This window comes from Phyllopteryx taeniolatus, chromosome 10 (genome assembly GCF_024500385.1).
Source record: "Phyllopteryx taeniolatus isolate TA_2022b chromosome 10, UOR_Ptae_1.2, whole genome shotgun sequence".
Taxonomy (NCBI): domain Eukaryota; kingdom Metazoa; phylum Chordata; class Actinopteri; order Syngnathiformes; family Syngnathidae; genus Phyllopteryx; species Phyllopteryx taeniolatus.
Window position 1 is genome coordinate 2,089,090 of NC_084511.1, and position 18,336 is coordinate 2,107,425.

The 18,336-nt window shown below is 39.8% G+C and overlaps 2 long non-coding RNA genes across 2 annotated transcripts; both read left to right on the plus strand.

Moving 5' to 3' along the window:
• The first annotated feature begins 457 nt into the window (after window positions 1–457).
• LOC133484914 (uncharacterized) lies at window positions 458–4,518 on the plus strand. Its single transcript, XR_009790528.1, has 4 exons — window positions 458–1,457; window positions 1,644–3,395; window positions 3,515–3,575; window positions 4,298–4,518. It is a non-coding gene; the product is annotated as an uncharacterized LOC133484914 (long non-coding RNA).
• A 109-nt stretch (window positions 4,519–4,627) lies between these two features.
• On the plus strand, window positions 4,628–13,209 carry LOC133484473 (uncharacterized). The gene is made up of 3 exons (XR_009790408.1): window positions 4,628–4,765; window positions 4,864–4,960; window positions 12,912–13,209. It is a non-coding gene; the product is annotated as an uncharacterized LOC133484473 (long non-coding RNA).
• The last annotated feature ends 5,127 nt before the right edge of the window (window positions 13,210–18,336 follow it).

Below are 18,336 nucleotides of genomic sequence, written 5' to 3' on the forward strand. Positions count from 1 at the left end.
ATTTTAACACTCTTTGCGAGTTCTTATTCTGCCTGTTATACACAAAGTGAGACAGCGCACAGTGGGGTGTTTCACAGTGTGGATAAAGCCTTCGTGTTTCCAGTCAAGTCCCATGAAAATCCCTTTGGGGGTGAGAATATACTGTAGCTTAATTCACTGGAGCCTAATCAGTTGATATCTGGACTCCAATCCTCTTATATTGCTTGACTGGACCTAACTTCTCTAAGGCTTCATTGTGGTTGCCAACTAAGACAGCAGAGAGGGAGGAGAGAAAGGGGTCACTTTTATTTCATTACATACCACTCTCTTAAATTAAGCCCCTGACAAGTTAATGTTCATTTGTATCACACAGGAATTATATATTTGCTGTTGTTTTACCACTGCTTGGACACTGTTAAACAAAGCAACATCAGGAAGGAAAGGGGTCCATTAAAAACACCTTTGAATCAGTGTAGCATCTCTGTCAGGATTTTAGTACCGTATTTTCACGAGCATAAGGCGCACCGTATTAAAAGGCACAGTCTCAGTTACGGGGTCTATTTCTGTATTCAACACATACATAAGGCGCAGTGTATTATTGGGCGCAGCATGGTAAAACATACGCTAGCTTAAAACATACGGTAGCATGCATGCACGCTAAAACAATGTTTTTAAAAAGGCAGCGGGAGCATAACTGAGTTCGGTTGTACTTTATTGAAGTATTTAACAATGTACTCACGTTATTTTTTGATCAATCCTCATCCACAAATCCATCAAAGTCCTGCTGGTGACAGACAACACGGCAAACATGATCGTTGCAGCTCAAGTTGGGAAATTTCGTCATGTAAAATGTTTCGCCCACAGTCTGAATCTCACATCTCAGCTAGCCTTAAAGGTGCCTACACTCTCCAGGCTTCTGGGAAGAGTCCGAAAAATATCAACATTCTTCCATCGCAGTACTGTAGCAAATCACTGAAAGTGAAACAAAAATGTCTGGGCCTGAAAAATCACAAGCTAATAACTGATGTCTTTACAAGGTGGAACAGTGCATATGACATGGTCGAGAGGTTCTTGGAACAACAACCTGCAGTTTGTGCCACCTTGCTGTCTCCAGAGGTCAGAAAGGGAGAGTCAGACCTCTGCACTCTAAATGAAACAGATGTGTCAAATGCAGAGGATGCTGTGTGTGCATTAAAGCCAATGAGGGATGCAACCGCATTGATGTCAGATGTCTAATTGCTCCAATAAATGCACAACTCCTGCTAAACATGACAGACACCAACAGAGACTCACCCATGATCCACAAGATCAAGAATGCAATCAAAACAGATCTGAAGAGGGACAAAAGTGAGGAGGAAAAGAAGATCCTTGATACTGCCGCTGCCCTCGATCCTCGTTTCAAGGGACTGCCTTTTCTCACAGAAGAGGAAAGATTGGACATCTACAGAGAAGTGACTGAAGATGCTGCATCTTTGGAGGTAATTTCACAATGTTTCATGTAAAACTTGTAAAATTATGCTTATAATAATATTAACTTACGCTACAATGAACAAAAGTGAAACTGAGACTAAAAAAAAGATTTGATTTCTACACGATATGAGCTGTTGCATTGGCTAAAATGTGCTAACTGCTAAATCTTTTTTTTTTTTTTTATTCAAACATAGAATGAGAGTGCGCTAATGAGGACAAAAGTAGATGAAGCACCTGGGGAACAGAAACTCTTACAGAAGAAACAAATGTAGAAGATGGACCCTCTGCTCCAAAAAGAAAAACCTCATTCATCCCTGCTTGTGAGTTTGCTGGGACAGTGTTTCAGTGACACTCAAGGTACAATAGAACCAAAGACCCCTTATGCCAGGGCTGAAGAGGCAATGAAGAGATTCTGTAAATCGTCACCCCTGCCTCTCACCGAAGACCCTTTAAATTGGTGGCATGTCCATCAGGTCACATTCCCCCTCCTCTCACACGTCAAAGTGATACTTGTGTATCCCAGGCTCGAGCGTGTCTGCAGAGTGGGCGTTCTCTACTGCAGGTGATGTGGTCACTGCAAACACAAGTGCTCTTCAACCTGGATAAACTAGTCTTCTTACAGAAGAACGTACCAGTTCCCAAATGCTGAGCAGTTAGTCTGGTGTGTTATGTTTGGCTTATTCAAGAAGTGCCTTTGCCCAGTGCTGCTATTTTAAACCTCTTTTTTTTTTTCTTTTTTTTTTTTTTAGATTAGAGCACTGCAGAATGTTTTGTTTATGATGAAGACTGTCCATTATCACACAAATAGGCTATGCCTGTGATGTATATTTCTGTTTACAATATGATTAAATGGTAAACAATGTTAACATGATGATACTGTGAACAAGTGCACTACACGATATATAAGCTAATGGTTCGATGCTTCCTGTTGTCTGGTACGGTGCTTAACTAATATATTAGACCAGCTGTCGTATTGGGGTTAAAGAGCTTCTACATATTGGTGTCTTGACCACTGCAGAAACATAAAAAAAATATGTTTGTAATTACCAATGCTGTTAATAGGCATAAACCTTATTTTGGTTAGGGGAGTCACAACCCATCTGTGATAGCTTGCACTGCAGAATGATTCATGTTATGTGAGGGTTGTGACAAATAATTTTCTCACAAATATGTGGGAGGCTAGGCCTAAACATTATTTGTTGGTTAATTTAATTATTGAATGTTTAGACATTTCAACATTCAAATATGTTCTTTTTCAAAGAGGTTCAATGCACTTTATAAACTACTTGACAGTTGGATATTTTAGCATTTGTTGTTATAAATACTACTGTTAAATTTCATGTTACATTTGATGTGTTGAGCCTCAATTCATTTCTGTGATGGGATATGAGTCTTATACTTTAACCAAATATGCAAATACACGTCACGTATTGATACGCCATCTGAACATTTTCAAATCTGAATGATATGGGTCAAGAATCAAGTATTCTACAAGTTAAATTCAGTTCAAAGGTCACTGAATCTTTTGTATAGGCCTTCATTAAAAGCTGTCGATCGAATACATCCCCTCAGGTCAAGCCAGGTGGACGGATATGGGACCCATATTTAAGGCAAATGCTTGTTGCCACTGTTGTACAGAAGCTTTGCTGCATATCTTTGCTTGGCATCACCAGGCCCAAACTTGCATACTGCAATAAAAGCCACGAAAAATATTACAGATTTATTACAAATATGGGAATTGCTAATTAATGGTGTTCTCTTAAAATGTGTAACAGTTTCTGTACTATTTAGTCCCTTTTATTTTAGTGTGCCTAAAATTTCACATACCTGAAGAGAGGCGATGGTGTATGACCATTCTGACACAGAGGTTGACGCAGATGTTTTTGAAGAAATAGTGAAGGAGTCACCCGGAACCTTCTGAGTCATCTTGAGCAATGAAGAACTCGGTAATCAATGACAATTGACAAATGTGAATGGGAGGAGCAGCACTTAATGTAATATGCTTCTGTTTTGTTCACATTCTTTAATCCACGGACGCTTCTCCATCATCATCCACATCATGAAGAAGCAACCGCTGCTGAAGGAAGACAACCTAAAAGGTCATACCACAAAATGAGGCAATAGTGGTGAGGACATTGTTGTACAGCCTCATATTAATGTTGTTCTGTTGGATGGAAAAGGTTTTTATGGATCGGTAATTAATTTCCTGTCTTGCCATGTATGGTTTAAAGATTTCTGACTGTATATTTTATTTCCATTTAAGTTGTTTGAAAACATTCTAACAACAAACCCTGGGGGTGAACACATCATGCGAGAGTATGCAAAGAGAAATTCAAAAGATGCCACCAGAAGACAGATGCTAAACATACTTGCTGCTGAGATGACACAAACGCATGGGTGCATGAATTGTGCATGTAGGCTACAAAGAAAAGTTGGTTTCGGAATACTTTAATTGGATGTCATCATTGAATTCATACATTAGGATGCCCCCACCCCCTCAAGAGTGTCAAAGTGAAGTATGCAGAGGGGATAGTTGATTTGTTTTCATATTTGTAAGACCCATATTCACAACATGGATATGCAAGTAAATAATATCCCTGCAACATTAAACATAATTGCCCTTGAAACTGTTGATGGCATAATCAGTCTGCATTTACTTAATTACATAGGAAGATTTGTACGATCCAGTGAGTGGTTCAGGATACCTTGCGTGGCGGCTAAAGACCTTTCAAAGAAAAGCTTCAGAAGAAAGAGTTGCCTCAGCTTGGAAATCTCCCAAAAGTGTATTGAGTTATTATATTCATTAAGTATGTTGGCAGGAGTCACTGAAATTGTGTTTTCTCTGAAGTTGCTGGGCCAGGCCATGGTAAACCCAGATCCTTCACTGCTGACAAAGTGTTATCTAATGAGGAGATCGAAGCAGCTATTGCTGTTTTGAAACACACTGCTAATAAAAACACAGTCCGTGAGAAGATGAAAGCTACCTTCAGTTATTGTCAATCACTGATCAACAATGAAAAGAAAGCAGACGATGTCTTCTCGGTCTTTCGACAGTTTCTGGACATACCAAGACTGGTAAGACATGTTCATTAGTTGAATCACAGAAATATTCCATGCAATTTCACTCATCACTCCTTTCCATACTCTGTATTTTTGCTATACAGAGAGAACAAGATTTCAGACTCCTGTTTGGTGAGGTCAGTGCCTACAAATTCTTGGAATGATGCCCCACCAAAGCAAAGCCATGGACTGGTGCCAACCACAGAGCTCTTGGAATTAATACACAATGCAGAGTCAGCTACTCTAGTTGAGAATGGTATGACTAGAACTGTTTTAATTGCTGTTGTTGGTTATATGTTTAATTGCGCCAATTTAAGGTATGTGGAATTCTCCTGACCTAATGTTTTTTTGAAGGCTGAGACAGTGACACGAGTGCTATCTCGCTGCTACTACATCTGCTACCATCTGCACAGGGACGAAATCAGAATCAGAATCATCTTTATTTTGCCAAGTATGTCAAACACACACAAGAAATGTGTCTCTGTCAATTGACAGAGAATACTTTTGAGACATAAAGACATTGAGAAAAACAATCACTGAGCAATAAAAAGGTTGCTGGTAATCTGGTAATGCCAGGACAATTTATTTAGATTTTTATTTTTTATTTTTATTTTTTCTTTCGAGCCCGGTGCAATGACCATTATGCTCCTAGAAGAATGGGCAAAAAACTCACTCCTAAACCTTGTTGAAAGCTGTCCCACAAGAGTTGAAGCTCTTATAGCTGCAAGACAGTTTGGGATGGGCTCCAGCACACCAGCGGCCCTAGTGAGGATAAGCGGTATGGGAAATGGATGGATGGATGGATGGAGTTAGATACGATCATAGAGTTAACCACAATTGTCTTCATATAATTTAGTTACATAAGAAGAGAGCCTGGACCTTAAGCGGGTCCATGTCCTACCAGCAGTATGTGGTCTTTTTTTAATTTGTCTCACTCTATGCAGTGTTCAGGATTGAACAATGTAATTTCTTGAACTCAGGTGAATAGGCACTTAATTACACATCCACTGCCAAACATGAGCATCTTACAAATGCAGAGGGTGCAGTATTTTTTTTTCCGAGCAGGTCTGTCATTATATAGTATTCGATGCACTCAAATGTAATAACAGTGTATTCTGTGGTAAAAGAGGGATTATATTTTATTTTTTCTCGAAATGCGAGTGAATGCTACATACAATTTACAGCCCTCTCTTCTTAATCATTGATTGGCATAATGAGGTTACAACAAACCTGAAAGGAAAAGGATATCAACAGGGATTAGTGTCACCATTTTGCACTAACGATCAATTATGTCAGTTAGACTCCTTTTCAGTAACAGTGGAGTGACTAGAAAGCACATGTGGCTCTGTTTCCTCTGTCTCGTACACTGACTAACAACCAAGATACTGCAGCTTCATGAAATTTTGCTATTAACAGCCGCTTTCTAAGTAGCAGCGAAGTGTGTGTGTGTGTGTGTGTGTGTGTGTGTGTGTGTGTGTGTGTGGTGGACTCTCAAAAGGGGTGGTAGAAAATAGCAGAAGCAGACTGATATGAGGTGACAAGGCTTGTACAAAAACCTGTCAGCAGGCGGAGATGTGATAAAAGGCTGTCAAGATTCAGTGGAAGACAACTACGTTGTTGTCTTTTGAAGGCGCTCATCATTAAAAAAAACCAAAAAAGTTTCATCCATTAATTTAGACATCTTTTTCCAAACATTTCAATATCAATTGCAGACCACAACATACTGCATGTACTTGATTGGATTTGGTTTGATGCATTTTGTAAGATATCAAAGCTTTCTTATATTTGATTTCTTGGCAGGCTGATTTTTAAAATAAATCCAGAGCAAATTCCCTTGATTTTCAAGGTGATGTACAGTATTGATGTTATGTCAGGTTTACTTAAAGGTCCTTTACTTAAAGGTTTTCTTAAAAGGTCCTATGCCATTATCATCACACGTCATATTTCCTGAGTCCTGTCATGCCAGTTTCCCTGTTGTCTAGTAGTGATGAGTGTTTAGTTTCCCTATGTTAATTTGTTACTTTGAACCTTGTTTATTCGACTTTGTTAATTTAGTGTTTGCGTCCCCATGCCTTGTTTGCCTTTTTCCTTTTTGTGAAAACAAATAAGCTTTTTGAGTGCATCCTGCCTGCCTGCAACAGAGGACTCCAGCCTCTCTTTTTGCCATCACCACAAACCTTGACGCCAATAACCAAAAGGTTACCCAAAGAATAAGAGGAAAGGGGAAAAAAACACTCCGTGTTGAGCTGAAAACCTATATCCACGCACACTTGGGAGACCATGGTTGTATTTACTTTGGTAGATTTAAAGCGGAGAGGAAATTGCAAGGTCAGCCAAAAAGGATTGGAAGACGTTTCTGACTGTTGAGAGCAAGTGGTGAACACCGGAGGCTACCCGGTGACAAAACTAGCCTGGCAAGGACACATCACTGCCTACCCTTCCACTATTACATCCAAACACTATTGGCAATTTTCAGTCTCAAGCATCCTCCTCTCATTCTTCTGCCACTCTCACGGCTGTGCAAAATGTCAGTGTATCACTTCTTTGAAATTACTCATCTGAGGTCCGATCCTTGGTTTAAAGTTAACTATTTAATTCCCTGAATGGTATGGCTGGTGGATATGAAAATCAACCAATTAATAATTATAATAATTTTCTTGTGTGAATGCTAGGGAATGTGCAGTTTTTGCATCTTGCGCCATTTAACTGGTGCTGTGCTGCAGTAAATTAGTTGATGTTGTTGTTTTAGTGTTTTTAGGCCCTCAGTATGTATTTTTTGTTATTTGGTAATGCAAAAGAATGACAATAAATCTTGAGCCTGATATTTTAAAAAGTACAGTTGAGTGCGAATATGCAGTCAATCTTTTCTCTTCCTTCTCCCAGGCTATGCCTGTCTAGATCTTACGCAACCTTCTTTATTTATTTTGATATACAGGCATTATATCTTTATAAAAATATATTTGATATATTTTATATTCTCAACTAGTTTGTCTGGATCCGAAAGTGGGTCACGGACACGTAGTAGGTGGGTCGTTGAACAGGTAATGAAAAATTACAGAAGGTCCTCGACAGTCCCGACATACACTTGTTTCGAGGTTACAAATGGCGCGCAATGAACGAGTTTGCATTTATGAGTACTTTTTGTACAAATAGATAATGTAATGGTGACTACTGTGTTAGTGTAGATTAGTGACAGACTACAGTGCACGGCCAGTTTAAAATACAAATTCTGGATGCAAAAAAAAAGAAAAAGAAAAGGGAATGTCCAGTGACATATCCATTCATTTTTATTTGTAAATAATATTATTTTGACTTTCCTAAAAAGAAGAGATCAGTGCCAAGATTTTGAGAGAAATTTTGTGGCCATATTTTGTGCAATTCTGTCATGTTTTTTCATTTTTGTACATAATCATGTTCATTTTTTTAATAAGGTGCTCTTGAAAGGCACTTTGTACACGTAGGCATGAGTTATGTTTAAAATATGATATACATGTGTTTTTTAACAATTCATGTTCTTGTTCTTCACTTCTGTAAAAGTGGGTCGCAACTTGACAAAAATGGGGAAATGTGGATCCCAGGGTGACAACAGTTGAGAACCTCTGGTTTAAAGTACTGTGCATCAGAATTCAGTAAAATAATTTGATATATACAATATAAAATAGTGATATAGTACTTACTTAAATATAATTGTAATCAGGGTTGGGAGGGTTACTTTAAAATTGTATTCTGATACAGTTACTAGTTACCTGTTAAAAATGTAGTCTAGTCAATAACATAATCCAAGTACCACAATATTTAAGTATATTAAGTGTAACTGGATTACTTTCAATTACTTTTGGATTACTCCAACACCAAATATGACAAAAGAAATTCAATACCACTCAATTATATTGATATATATTTTCTGTCTTGTTCTGTAAATGTCTAATATATACAGCAACTGTAGTAAGTATTTTAACACATCACCATTTTTCTCACGGCATATTTTCCAAAGGTGCTATTGAGATGAAAATTTCACCAAATGCTGGTAACAACCCAAATAATCCATACATACAAATAAAGTAGAACAAACATGCTCAGAAATGAAGTTGTGTGTAATAATGTGAAATGAAAAGTATTGAACACGCCAATTGGTAATAATGTGAAGGGAAAAAGTATTGAACACGCCAATTGGTATTTATTGAATTAATTCTTTGTACAAAAGCCTTTGTTTGCAATGACAGCTTCAAGACGCCTCCTGTATGGAGAAACTAGTTGCATGCATTGCTCTGGTGTGATTTTGGCCCCTTCCTCCACACGAGCACTCTTCAAATCTTGAAGGTTCCGTGGGCTTCTTTTATGGACTTACGAGTTTCAGTTCTTCCCATAGATTTTTAATTGGATTCAAGTCAGGTGATTGGGTGGGCCATTCTGGCAGTTTTATTTTTTATTTTTTTTAAACCCGTTGACAGTTTCCTTGGCAGTATGTTTTGGATCATCATTCTGCTGAAATGTAAACCCTCGTTTCATTTTCATCATCCTCCTCGATGACAGCAGACTTTTGTCAAGAATGTTTCGGCGAGGGAGCCGGATCTCCATCCCCAAGGGCCGTGGTTACTGAGCCGTGTGCCTGAACAAAGAAAGGGGAGGGCGGCCCTTGGCACCCTGAACTGGTCGCCAGCCAATAACACTTAAACTAGCCTTAAGCAAAAAGAAAAAAAGTACTTTGCAAAAAAAAGTACTCTGAAGTACTGGAATTACTTGATAGAAAACGCCAGAGGAAAAAATACACTGAACAAAAAATATAATTGCAACACTATTGTTTTTGCGTCCATTTTTTCGTGAGCTGGACGCCAAAATTTAAAACATTTTCTCCATCCACAAAAGGCCATTTCCCTCAAATAGTGTTCACAAATCTCTCTAAATCTGTTAGTGAGCATTTCTCCTTTGTTGAGGTAATCCATCCCACCTCCCAGGTATATTTTTGTTCAGGGTAATTACATACTGTATTCTGCCCCCTTGAAATGTTGTCAGACAGACAACAGTGTTTTGCTATTAACAGCCGCTTTCTAAGTAGCAGCGAAGTGTGTGTGTGAGTATGTCAATAAAGTGCAGACCTTTGTCAAGCAGGAGCGATTATGAAAAGTTATTTCAAATTTTATGGAGCAGCATATTTGAATTTGTGCATAAGACAATTGATGATATTGCGGGTGGACAATTCCATTGATGCCACGTGCTTTGAATTCCCCTTGATCCAGGTCATGACCAAAATGTATTAGCACATGTGCCGCCCAACGGCATAGTTGGATATTGGTTTTGTATTTTGTGGTTTATCCTGCTAACGTAACCTTTCCTACCATGAACTGTTTTACAAAGTCAAAAGGAATGCTGTTTAAAATGTAACAAGCAACGCACCTTTTCTACATGCTAAAGCGATTAATCTATGAGGTTGAGCTAAGAAACAGTAGTCAGGAAGCAGATGAGAATCTCTTCAACAACGAGTTGCCATTCTTATTTCATTTGCGGTGGGACTTGAACCATTCTTAAAGCCAGAGTCGTTACAGTTAAGCTATCGCTGCCCGTCTCAGTAATGACCTGAAAAATAAATTGGCATGAATCTGGGAGTGTGAATTATGCACAATTATATCTTTGGGGGGGGAATCACTGGACATGTGCCTGCAAAGGCACAAAGTAAAGTACAGTAACTCTCTAGTGGGGATTCTTTACATGAAGATGACTCTACTCAGAAAAGGTTTGGGATATTGGGTTTTCTGTGAACATTTCCGGGTGACTTAAAATGCACTATAATCTTTACAAGTGACCTTAATTTGACCTTTTCTAAACTTCTGAAAACACGTCCAACTGTTCACTGTTTCTAGTACGTTTTGCACAACTTGCTGTTCTCCAAAAGGGAGCTGGGGGGCAATTCACAACAGGTGTTTCATCCATGAATTGAGCAATGTTTCATGGTTCAATTGTTCTGCCAAACAACTGATTAACAGTACAGTACAACACTGCGCAACGTCAAACAGGATGTTCTCAGAGGGAAGTGGCTACTGAGCTTAGAGTCACAGAGCGTCATCAGCATGTTGCAACAGAGAGAAAGGCAAAACAAAGTGGACGTGTAAATGTATTGGTCTATTCATACATCAAACACCTGTTATGAATTTTGGTGTTCAGGTCCTTGTTAGAAAACAGCAAGTTGTGCAAAAGGTACAGAAATAATGAAGAAGTTGACATGCATTCAAAGGTTTAGAGAAGGTCAAATTAAGTTCACCTTTAAAGTTACAGTATATAGTGACACAGTTTAGGTCCATCGTGAAATTTCGACTGGAAGACTTTTTTGTGAATAATAAATATTGCCAAGCTACTGTTGAATCAAATCTTTTGACTAATCATTTATACTCTACATTCATTACTTATCCTATTCCCTATATTGTATCAAATTAGTTTTTGTTTTTTACTTAATTTTTTCATCTCGTAGTACCCAACATATTGAAACCGAAGTTTGGACATATATACAGTACTGCTCAGAAGGGGAGGAAGACTCAAGAGAAAGAGTATAGCACAATGTATAAGAACACGGTGTTAAGAAAAGACAATTTCTGTCGAGGTAGTCTGGAAGTGAGAGGAGATGGGCTGCCGCTTTCCTTACATGTGTCTGAAGAGGTTTTGCATTAAGACCTGATGTTTGACCTGTACATTTCAGATGAAAGCCTCCTGACTGGAAGTACATCTCTATAGTGTTGGCGTCATATTTTTCAAGTTCAGCCTCGCAGAGAGGTTCGTCAAACTGTCAGTCTCCTATCCCAGGTCTTACCCTCCCCATCTATCATGACTGGCAACCTACAATTACAGCCATAATTCATTTCCTGGTCTGCGGAGTGGAACTTTGAGCTTCAGGCTTTATTGCCAGACTCATTTGTGCTGCTGGGAAAGAGAAGCAATAGCAAGTGAAGAAAAGTAAGGGGATGTGCTTGCATACAAGAGTGATGGTGAATCTAGGGATAAAGGAAGGAGGAAGAATATTTCTCCTCACGCCAGTCTGTCAATTATCTTACCTTTAGCTGTCAGAATGAAAGTGATATCGGTGGAAAAAGACATGAAGCTGGAAAAGTGAATGGGAGAAGGGAAAGTAGCAGACACAATGTGGAAGGCAGAAGACAGTTTAGTAATTAGAACAAAGTAGTAGGGGTGGGAATCTTTTGCCACTTTGCTAGATCTTCAATGAATGCATTTATATATATATTGTAAAAAAAAAAATCTTCTCAAATTCTATATTATTGTATAGTTTCCCCACTTTAATGTTTAAGGTCATCGAACAAATGAAAATATCAGACAAATATAACCCAAGTGAACTTCAAATGCAGTTTTAAATAATTTATTTATTTATTAAAGAAAAATAAAACTATTCTGGCTCTGTGTGAAAAAGTAATGGCCGCCTAAACCTAATAACTGGTTGGACCATCCTCTGCAGCAACAGGTGAAATCAAGCATTTTCTGTAACTGGAAATGAGTCTTTCACATTTCGGTGGAGATATTTTGACCCACTCTTCGTTGCAGAATTGTTCAGCAAAAATGGAAGGTTATCAAGCATGAATGGCCTTTTTAAGGTCATGCCACTGCATTTCAATCGGATTCAAGTCTGCATTTTGACTTGACCACTCCAAAACCTTCATTTTGTTTTTTTTAAGCCATTCAGAAGTTGACTTGCTGGTGAATTTTGGATCGTTATCCTGCTGCAGAACCCAATTGCTTGAGGTCATGAATTCATGGTGGTATATTCTACTTCAGGATTTTCTGTCCAAGAGCAGAATTCATGGTTCCATATTGCGTGGGACATGAACACACAAAGGTAAAAATGAAAGTAAACAAGTAAGGCTATCACAAAAAAAAAAAACCTTGATACAAATAAGAAAGTCCAGAAATTCAAACTGGTTGAATTGATGTTATATTACGGTGTCACTCTTTTAACGTATCTAGAAGCGAAACATGTGCATAGAGAATAACTCACGCTGCGTTCATCTTGGATGGAGTGGTTCTGCTCCTTATTTGACGCGAATGGTGTCTCATTCACACGGCCGAATATTGAAAATGATTTAAAGCGAATCACGACAAAGCCTTGTCCTGAGGACATACGCCAACATGCTGCAGAGTTTGCTAGTTCGGAAGCAACAGGTGACACTTTGCACTTAACCCAAAGCTTGTCCTAATTTATTTTCTCCTTTGCTTTTATGACTGCATCAGGGAAGAATAAACACACAACTACTGCATTTAACAGAGTAGTGGCACAAAATGCCTCCGTTTAATGACTGTATGTGACACAGCACAGTAAATTTAAGAACTGCATTACTGTATATCTTCAGTTATTAATAACCATACTTTGTTTTGTTTTGTTTTGGTTCATTTTCTCTTCATTTTAGGGATGTTTTGTCAACTGTGCAGAATGCACAAGCCTACAGCTAAGAAAGGCCCAGGAAGGTGAGCTGTTGAGTTTGGAGCAAACATTTTCGGAAAAGACTACTTGGAACCACCAGCATATCACCACAGAGCACCACAAGGACCAAGCATCTCTCTCACTCGCTTTTCGACGAATCATTTATTTAAGTTAGCCATTATATTTTTATGAAGAAGACAAAGCACGGCGGCAGCCGTGGCCCAATGGTTAAGATCATCACTTGCCACCATGGACGACCTAGGTTCAAGATCCCAACCTGACCATCTGCCAACATCTCCTGGACCCACGGATGTGGTGTCCTTCAGCAGGACACTGATAGCCTGAACTGCTCCCTGGGCAGCTTCAGCTACCCCCTGCTCCAGTGTGTTCCACTAACAAGTGTGTGTGTGTGTGTGCTTGTTCACTGTGATGGGTCAAATGCAGATGTTCTCTGCATTTGACCCACCACAATGAACACACACATTTCATGTGCGTGTGTGCATGCATGCATGTTCATGACAATAAAGGTGAGTCTTCTTCTTTATTGAAGTTATTTGGTAAGTGTTTAATATTACAGTTTACATTATTTTATTTGTACAGTATTATGTTAGCAAATGTATTTTTTATTGAATTTCTTATTTGGTGTTTGTTTAAACTCATCATTCATTTATTGTTGTTAAATGTATTTTATTATTAACATCCATTAAAAGAAAAGTATAGTATTTTATTAAAATCCAAGTCAAACTTAATATATATATATATATATATACATATATATATATATATATATATATACACACACACACACACACACACACACACACACACACACATTCTGAACAAAAATATAAACGGAACACTCCCGTTTTTCGTGAGCTGGACTCCAAGATATAAAACATTTTCGATTTACACACTCAAATATTGTTCACAAATCTGTCTAAATCTGTGCGAGTGAGCATTTCTCCTTTGTCGAGATAATCCGTCCCACCTCACTGGTGTGGCATATCAAGATGATGATTAGACAGCATGTTTATTGCACAGGGGTGCCATCGGCTGGCCACAATAAAAGGCCACTGAAATGTGCAGTTTTATCACACAGCACAATGCCACAGATGTTGCAAGTTCTGAGGGAGCGTGCACTTGGCATGCTGACTGTAGGAATGTCCACCAGAGCTGTTGCCCGTGAATTGAATGTTCATTTCTCGACCATAAGCCATCTCCAAAGGGGTTTCAGACATTTTGGCAATACATCCAACCGGCCTCACAACCGCAGACCACATGTAACCACACTAGCCCAGGACCTCCACATCCAGCATGTTCACCTCCAAGATCGTCTGAGACCAGCCACTCGGACAGCTGCTGCAACAATCGGTTAGCGTAACCAAAGAATTTCTGCACAATTTGTCAGAAACCATTTCAGGGAAGCTCATCTGCATGCACGTCGTTCTCATCAGGATCTCGACCTGACTGCAGCTTGTTGTCGTAACAGACTCGAGTGGGCGAATGCTCACATTCGATGGCGTCTGGCACGTTGAAGAGGTGTTCTCTTCACCGATGAATCCCGGTTTTCACTGTTCAGGGCAGATGGCAGACAGCGTGTGTGGCTTCGTGTGGGTGAGCGGTTTGCTGATGTCAACATTGTGGATCGAGTAGCCCATGGTGGCGGTGGGGTTATGGTATGGGCAGGCGTATGTTATGGGCAACGAACACAGCTGCATTTTATTGATGGCATTTTGAATGCACAGAGATACCGTGACGAGATCCTGAGGCCCATTGTTGTACCATTCATGCACGACCGTCACCTCATGTTGGAGTGTGATAATGCACGGCCCCATGTTGCAAGGATCTGTACACAATTCCTGGAAACTGAAAACATCCCAGTTCTTGCATGGACAGCATACTCCCCGGACAAGTCGCCCATTGAGCCTGTTTGGGATGATCTGCATCGGCGTATACGACAGTGAGTTCCAGTTCCTGCCAATGTCCAGCAACTTCGCACAGCCATTGAAGAGGAGTGGACCAACATTCCACAGGCCACAATCAACGACCTGATCAACTCCATGCGAAGGAGATGTGTTACACTGCGTGAGGCAAATGGTGGTCACACCAGATACTGCCTGGTCTTCTGACCCCCACAAAAAAGCAAAACTGCACATTTCAGAGTGGCCTTTTATTGTGGCCAGCCTAAGGCACACCTGTGCAATAATCATGCTGTCTAATCAGCATCTTGATAAGCCACACCTGTGAGGTGGGATGGATTATCTCGACAAAGGAGAAATGCTCACCAACATAGATTTAGACAAATTTGGGAACAATATGTGAGGGAAATAGTCTTTTGTGTATGAAGAAAAAGTCCAGCAAAAACAAGTGAAGTATCTCTCTCTCTCTCTCTCTCTCTCTCTCTCTCTCTCTCTCTCTCTCTCGCTCTCTCTCTATATATATCCATCCATCCATTTTCTGAGCCGCTTCTCCTCACTAGGGTCGCGGGCGTGCTGGAGCCTATACCAGCTGTCATCGGGCAGGAGGTGGGGTACACCCTGAACTGGTTGCCAGCCAATCGCAGGGCACATAGAAACTAACAACCATTCGCACTCACAGTCATGCCTACGGGCAATTTAGAGTCTCCAATTAATGCATGTTTTTGGGATGTGGGAGGAAACCGGAGTGCCCGGAGAAAACCCACGCAGGCACGGGGAGAACATGCAAACTCCGCACAGGCGGGGACGGGGATTGAACCCCGCACCTCAGAACTGTGAGGCTGACGCTCTAACCAGTCGGCCACCGTGCCGCCTATATATATATATATATATATACATATATATACATATATATACATATACATATATATATATATATATATATATATATATATATATATATATATATATATATATATATATATATATATATATATATATATATATATATATATATATATATATATATATATATATATATATATATATATATATATATATATGCAGGTTGCACTCTGAGTCAAAGTTGACCCTTCTCCACTATGAACACCAGAAACTGTAAACAGCCAGATGGCGTGGCCAAGTATTCAATACATGGTTAGTGAGTCTGGTCTTGCTTTCGGATGAAAAAGAAAGCAGCACCCAAAGGAGAGGACGATGGTCGAATTAACCCATCTGCCCGAGATGTAGAAATGTATTATTGTAAAGCCTCCTGCTCTGGCTGTGAAACTTGATACAAGCTTGAACTATAATCATGACTCTATAATGATTCTTGGAAAGCTTATTTCAGTTGACCAGCCCATGTTTTATTCAGGAGATAAGTGAATTCAATGATCAAAGACCTAGGATTTATAAGCGCAAGCTATGGATTCATCTAACCATGCAGGAATATACTGTATTTGATGAAAGGGGAATTAGTCACCCCTCCTTGAGCCGTCACCTTATCGTGGTGGAGGGGTTTGTGTGTCCCAACGATCCTAGGAGCTAAGTTGTGCGGAACCCTGGCAGGGTCACCAATGATAAACAGGTCCTAGGTGACGGACCTGACAAAGCACGGCTCAAAGACCCCTTATGATGACGACAAACAATGGACTCTGCTTTTCATTGCCCAGACGCAGGTCACCGGGGCCCCCCTCTGGAGCCAGCCCTGGAGGTGGGGCTCGAAGGCGAGCGAGTGCTGGCCGGTCCTGCACCCATGGGGCCCGGCCGGGCACAGCCCGAAAGGGTAACGTGAGTCCCGTGGAATGTCACCTCTCTGGCAGGGAAGGAGCCTGAGCTGGTGTCTGAGGTTGATTTTCCTTTTGGGGTTGAGGTGGACGTATCAGATTCAGGAGTGGGGGTGGTCCTTTCCCAGGGATCCCAGTCGACAGCAGGTTTCTGCACCTTCTTCTCTCGTCGTCTTAGCCCTGCTGAAGCCAATAATGGTGTCGGTAATAGGGAGTTGCTGGCCATTGTCCTGGCGCTACAGGAGTGTAGGCACTGGCTGGAGGGTACAAAGGAGCCAGAATCCAGAATCCATGGCCTTGCTTACCCGCACATGCTCAGTAGCACTGAGTGGCTCTGTATTTACTCGCTTGGGAACTTTTTTTCGGATGTGCTTACTGTTTTTGGTTTCCTGTTCCTCCCATCTAACAGTAAGAACATCATGGTATTTCTTGTCCTTTTTTGGGGAGGGCGGGGTTATTTTGTATTCAGTATGCGTAGCATTTCTTTTCTGTTCACCTTGTTCTACAAGTACAACCCCAAATGCCAAACCACATTCTGCACATGTTACAACAGCGTGGCTTTGTAGTAAAAGAGTCCAGTTCCAGAACTGTCTCCCATGTGTGGCGCATTATAAAGCGTAAAATACAACAACGGAGACCCCGGACTGTTGAACAGCTGAAGCTGTACATCAAGCAAGAATGGGAAATAATTCCACCTACAAAGCTTCAACAATTAGTGTCCTCAGTTCCCAAACGTTTATTGAATGTTGTTAAAAGAAAAGGTGATGTAACACAGTGGTAAACATGAGCCTGTCCCAGCTTTTTTGGAACGTGTTGCAGCCATAAAATTGTAAGTTCATGATTATTTGCTAAAAACAATACACTTTATCAGTTTGAACATTAAATATCTTGTCTTTGTACTGTATTCAATTAAATATAGGTTTAAGGGTTAGGTTCAACCTAACCCTAAGCTTACCCCTTTGATACCCTCGCATTTTGCGTGCTTCTTATGTTTTTTTAACACTATTACGTGTGCCCCTATTTAAATAAATCTGTGTTTGTTCAATTGGATATTTTTTGAGTCTGCTTGTTTTTTGAATTTTATTTCACTGATTCACCATAATCATGGCATTTCTTCCCACTTTATATTAAATTTCTTGGTACTTTTTGGTAAAATAAAAAAAACAATAATAATACCAATAATAATAATAATAACCTAACACAATACACACTAAAATAAATCCCTCTGATCGGCTTTATTTCCTCTGTCTTTCAATCGTGACAGGAGGGAAGGTTTATGTTATCAGAAAACAAATTCAGGGTGTAACTGAAGATCAGAAGCATGTCAAGTAAAACTAAATAAGGTGGATTTGTCAGTTACAGTATGGCAGAGAAACATGCCTGGGGAAAACTGACACTTTTGATCATTTTTTTTTTGGCTCCAAATTAATTTCCAGTGGAAATCACTTCTGAGTTTACAGTGAGGCAGAGGCAGTTCTTGCGAAGAAAGCGGGGCAATAATAATAGTTTCTACAACTTGAGAGTTGTTTACTGAAGAGGTACATCTGCTAGTATAGCCTCCACCTAAATGTCACAAAACCATGTTCAACATTTGCCTGATATATGAAGCATTGATAACTATTTTGCTTTTCAAAGAGCAGGACTATCTTCATTTTGTTATTCCAAAATCCTTTATTTTATAGTGTCAGTACGAGAGAATCATTGCTCA